At 33.0% G+C, this 5,155-nt stretch overlaps 1 long non-coding RNA gene across 2 annotated transcripts in view; it reads left to right on the top strand.

Moving 5' to 3' along the window:
• LOC133178873 (uncharacterized) overlaps positions 1 to 2,845 on the top strand; it is a 5,428-nt gene extending 2,583 nt beyond the window's left edge. The window contains exons 3-4 of one of the 2 annotated variants that reach the window (XR_009720059.1): positions 2,014 to 2,209; positions 2,586 to 2,845. This is a non-coding gene — a long non-coding RNA (uncharacterized LOC133178873). Of the gene's footprint in view, positions 1 to 2,013; positions 2,210 to 2,470 lie in introns of both variants that reach the window. The other variant, XR_009720058.1, reaches the window with a different exon arrangement.
• Positions 2,846 to 5,155: the final 2,310 nt, after the last annotated feature.

The raw sequence follows: 5,155 nt of genomic DNA, 5'->3' as shown, positions 1-5,155 counted from the left end.
CAAGATATATTTCAGAGTGCTTGCATGTAATGTATTTAATAACATGTACTTTATTAGACTTGTGTATGAAGAATACTGTGCATGTAGCTTTTTCCATCTGGTTCATATTTTGCTTTTTTCTGACTGTGGTCAGAAAAAATCTGCCCACTTCTGTAGAAATCATTGAAAATCAACTAAATTGCTAAGTGTTCTTGAAAAAATAATTAACACTGGACATTCGGACCGACAGTCTGATGCATTTCACAGGGCCAAATGAATTTCTGCCGGACCGAAATTTTTGATTAACAAAAAGCCATTTATTTTTATCAGCTGTTTTCCTAGACTTTCAGAAATTTAGTTGCATTGTGTGCATTATGGTTTGGCGACCTATTGCTGTGTTTGTTTTCGTAAACAGGACAAACAATAGTAAAGCAACAAAATAAAATAACAATATCAAATACACTAATTATTAAGTTGTACCGTAAATCTGGAAATTTATTTTTACAAATCTGGGTCAAAAAGCTGTTGATTAATTTTTACGTTTCAAAATTTTGCCATGGGTGCTAAAATTAAAAAGCGCTGAAAATTTTCATAGCAGTTTATAAGTTACGCACGTGGTACGCATGTACATACAATATTAAACGATGCCAACATTCAATAACCGGATTATAAATTACGCATGTATATACATGTACAATAAATTACGCATGTACATACAATAAATTACGCATGTACATACAATACTAAACCATGCCAATGTTCAATAATCAGATAAAAATATTAGAAGAGATAAAACATCTAAACTATTTAAATTTTGTATAACATTTTAATAAATCACGCATGTACATAAAATATATAAAACGATGTCAGCTTTAACTAACCTTCAGATAAAAAACGTTTGTTCTTAGATAAAACAACTGCCCTCGCTCTTAGAGAAATAATTTAAAAGAGATATACTGCCTGTCAAACCATGGGACGATACTGAATGCAGTGAAGGCATTCTCAAGCACGGATTATCACGAGTAATTAGCTTGTAGTATAAACAGGTTTACCACTGCCTACGAACACCTGTTCATCTTGTTAAAAATAGCAAATATTTTTTTGCTTTCATTTTTTTTTTTGTTGTTGATTTATTTTTAAGAAACATATTTTTGCGAATGCAATGCACGCGCAAATTTGCTAAAAAATTATCTACAGTAAAAATTTCCAGATTTACGGTATTACTGAGAAACTTAATCTAATGAATAAAATTTAATGTACACCATGGTCCATCTTGTCTGTAAATTTTAACTTTTCAATCCTATTGTGAGCCATTGGGCAAATTGAACCAAACTGGACAGGAACTTGACAAGAATGTTTCTTTGTGAATTCTACACAGTAATTGTTTTTTTGTTGATTTAAAAGTCAACTTTGCTGACCAGTAAAGACTAGTATACTGTAAATCTGGAAATTTTTGCTGTAGATAAATTTTTAGCAAATTTGCGCATGTATTGCATTCGCAAAAATATTTTTCTGAAAAATAAATCAACAACAAAAAATGTTTTTATCTAAAGATTACTCAAAGATTACATCGTTATATATATTTTATTTACATGTGTGATTTATGAAAATGTTATGAAAACTTTCAACACTTTGGATGATTTATGTTTTCTAATTTTTTTATCTCTTTATTGAACGTTGGCGTAGTTTAGTATTGTTTGTTTATTCGTAATTTATTTTATGTACATGCGTAACTTACAAACGTTTAAGAAAATTTTAAGAGCTTTTTATATCTTAGTTCAAATGACGATTCGCAAAAATTTTAAACGTGAATATTAATCAACAGACTTTTGATCCAGATTCGCAAAAATAAATCAACGTAAAAATTTCCAGATTTACGGTATTTATTAATAGCTTGATACACTTCAGTCTACATAATAAACATATAGCTCAGGAATTCAAATAGTTGTTTGACTTTGATAAATTTCTTTACTTGAAAATATAGTATGTACAATAGTTTCTAGAATCTTAATGAGACTGCTTTTGTGTTTTCAGGTATTTGACATATCACCCCAACAACAACAATGGCTGACAAATCACTTGGGTCATACAGTAGACGTCCATAAAATACATTATAGGCAGATCTCGGGGGTCATTGAGCCTGTGGACATTTCCAAACTTGTGCTGTTAACAGTGTATGGCCTGACTGTGAAAAATGCTTGCAGAAAATTGACAGATATCACACTGGAAGGTAATGATGTTGAATTTTTAAAGAGCTTATTATAAATTGAATTGCCTGTAAATATGAAATGTTATGAATACTATACTCCTATTTAATTGTATCTGTCTTTGGATGGGGATGAAAATGTCATTTATTTAAAACTTTGTATTATATAAATCTTGATTGATTACATTTATTGAGTGAAAATTTCCATTTTATTCCACTTGAATAGAATATGTAAGTAAGTCTAATTGGTCCCCTTCATTTTTGCATAATTTTACTGTTTTTTAGGTCATTTGACTCACATAGGTGACCTATTGCTATTTGGTTCCCATCAAGCGTCTGATAACACTTTGAAGTTGAATCAAGAGTCAAATACAAATGTGTACTGATGATCTAATTGCAGCATGAATAAAGTGGATGGAGGCAAAACTGAAGGAGGTGCATGAATATTTCAGAGAATGTTTGAACACAAACACCACTCCAGGAAGTCTGACATTATTAAAGCGGGTTATAAAACTTCATTTAACATAAAATTATAAAAGAATGAATTTTGGGTGTGTATGATTGCTGTACATTCTTGGATTTTCTCAAACTAAAATTCATCCTTAGTATTTAAAAAAGTGGAAATTCTGTGGCATATCAATAGGGCATATTTAAACTGTAATCAAGAAAAGTGAGAATAAAAATGTAGAAAGCAAAAAACGATTCACCAGTGTTGTCAGTAAGTGTGCAGTGATGTGTGCAAAGTTAGCAAAAAGTAAACAAAAACAATAACAGACCTTGTGCCATGTTTACAAATGCAGGTGTTTGATGTAATGTTATGAAGAATATTGTTGTCACTGAATTTTAAGAATTCCTGCAAGTTCAAATCATAAAACTGAATTTTTTTAAAACTAAATTAGAAATTTAAAATTATAAACAAAATGGCAATATGAACTGTGTCCATGTACCTTTAACATATCTACCTGGCAATGTTTAAGTAAAATCTGTTCTGTGTTTCGAAGTTAAATGTAAAAAAGAGACTATTTCTTAATTGGTTGGTTCTTACAGATACTACATGGTAGATAAAGTAAAGGTTTGGGAAGAAATCTTTTCATTATGTTGCTTTAGATTTATTGAGTTACTGCCAAGTTGCAATATTTAAATTTCACAACCATGCTTAGAAAATTGGCTTCATTTGCATTAACGGCCAAATAGTTATGATGCAGAATGCTTATATCTTGTCCTATCATTTGTAAAATATATTTTGAAAACTTTCTGAACCAGTTTAGAATGTTAGGATTCCAGTATTCAAGAAGTTTTAGACTGTTGTATACTTATGCAGATAAATATGTATTCAACAAGGGATAGACAGATGTCTTATACCTATTGGGTTGCACTCTAATGCAGGTTGGGTTGTATTCTAAGTAAGGGATGCAGATAACCAAGAGGAGTTGGACAGGTGTCCAATACCTGTTGGGTTATATTCTTATGAAAGGATTCAAGTAACCCAAGAAGAATTGGACAAGTGTCCATTACCCTGTTGGGTGGAATGTAGGTATCCAAGAGGAGTTGGACAGGTGTCCAATACCTGTTGGGATATATTGTGAAGAAAGGATTTAATTAACCCAAGAAGAATTGGACAAGTGTCTATTACTTGTTGGGTTGTATTTTAAGGAAGGGATGCAGATAACCAAGAGGAGTTGGACAGGTGTCCAATACCTGTTGGGTGTATTAAGATGAAAGGATTTTATTAACCCAAGAAGAATTGGACAAGTGTCCAATACCTGTTGGGTGGAATGTAGGTATCCAGGAGGAGTTGGACACATGTCCAATGCCTGTTGGGTTGTATTCTGATGAAGGGATTCAAGTAACCCAAGAAAAATTGGACAAGTGTCATTTCCTTGTTGTATGGAATGTAGGTATCCAAGAGGAGTTGAACAGGTGTCAATACCTGTTGGGTTGTATTCTGAAGAAGGGATTCAAGTAACCCAAGAAGAATTGGACGAGTGTCCATTACCTGTTGGGTTGTATTCTAAGAGAAGGGATGCAGATAACCAAGAGGAGTTAGACAAGTGTCCAATACCTTTTGGGTGGAATGTAGGTATCAAAGAGGAGTTGGACAGGTGTCCAATACCTGTTGGGTTGTATTGTGATGAAAGGATTTCATTAACCCAAGAAGAATTGGACAAGTGTCCAATACCTGTTGGATGGAATGTAGGTATCCAAGAAGAGTTGGACAGGTGTCCAATACCTGTTGGGTAGTATTGTGATGAAAGGATTTCATTAACCCAAGAAGAATTGGACAAGTGTCCAATACCTGTTGGGTAGAATGTAGGTATCCAAGAGATGGACAGGTGTCCATTACCTGTTGGGTAGTATTCTGATGAAGGGATGCAGGTATCCAAGAGGAGTTGGACAGGTGTCCAATACCTGTTGGCTTGTATTCAGATGAAGGGATGTAGATATCCAAGAGGAATTGGACAGGTGTCCATACCTGTTGGGTTGTATATGTTGTTAAGGGATGTAGGTATCCAAGAGGAGTTGGACAGGTGTCCAATACCTGTTGGCTTGTATTCTAATACAAGTTTATATGTATCCAATAGGAATCGGACATGATTCAAAAGACTTGTTGGGTTTCTCATCAAATGCTTGTTTTAAGTATCCAAGAAGGGTTAAACAGGTGTCTGAGATGTGTTGGGTTGTCTTCGTATGTGTATTCGTATGTGCATTTAGGTAAACACATTCCAGTATGAGGTATTTTTAAATATATATCCTAATTTGCCAGTAATAATGTGGATGCTAACAATATTTACTTCTCAAAAAAGCTATATCACAGATAGTATGAAAAAAGTGTGTTCCAAATCAAAGGTGTACAGTCTTGTCTTCATTTACCTGCAAACAATTAAACAACCACAAATTTGGTATGAATCAAGAATTATAAGAAAAATCTCAATAAAGTTTTGGACATAAGCATTTATACCCAATAAGATT

The sequence above is a fragment of the Saccostrea echinata genome, unplaced genomic scaffold, assembly GCF_033153115.1.
Source record: "Saccostrea echinata isolate AGI-Se365-2 ecotype Australia unplaced genomic scaffold, CSIRO_AGI_Sech_v1 ptg000003l, whole genome shotgun sequence".
Classification (NCBI taxonomy): Eukaryota; Metazoa; Mollusca; class Bivalvia; order Ostreida; family Ostreidae; genus Saccostrea; species Saccostrea echinata.
The sequence above is the reverse complement of the archived record's forward strand: the minus strand, read 5'-3'. Positions and strand labels throughout refer to the sequence as shown.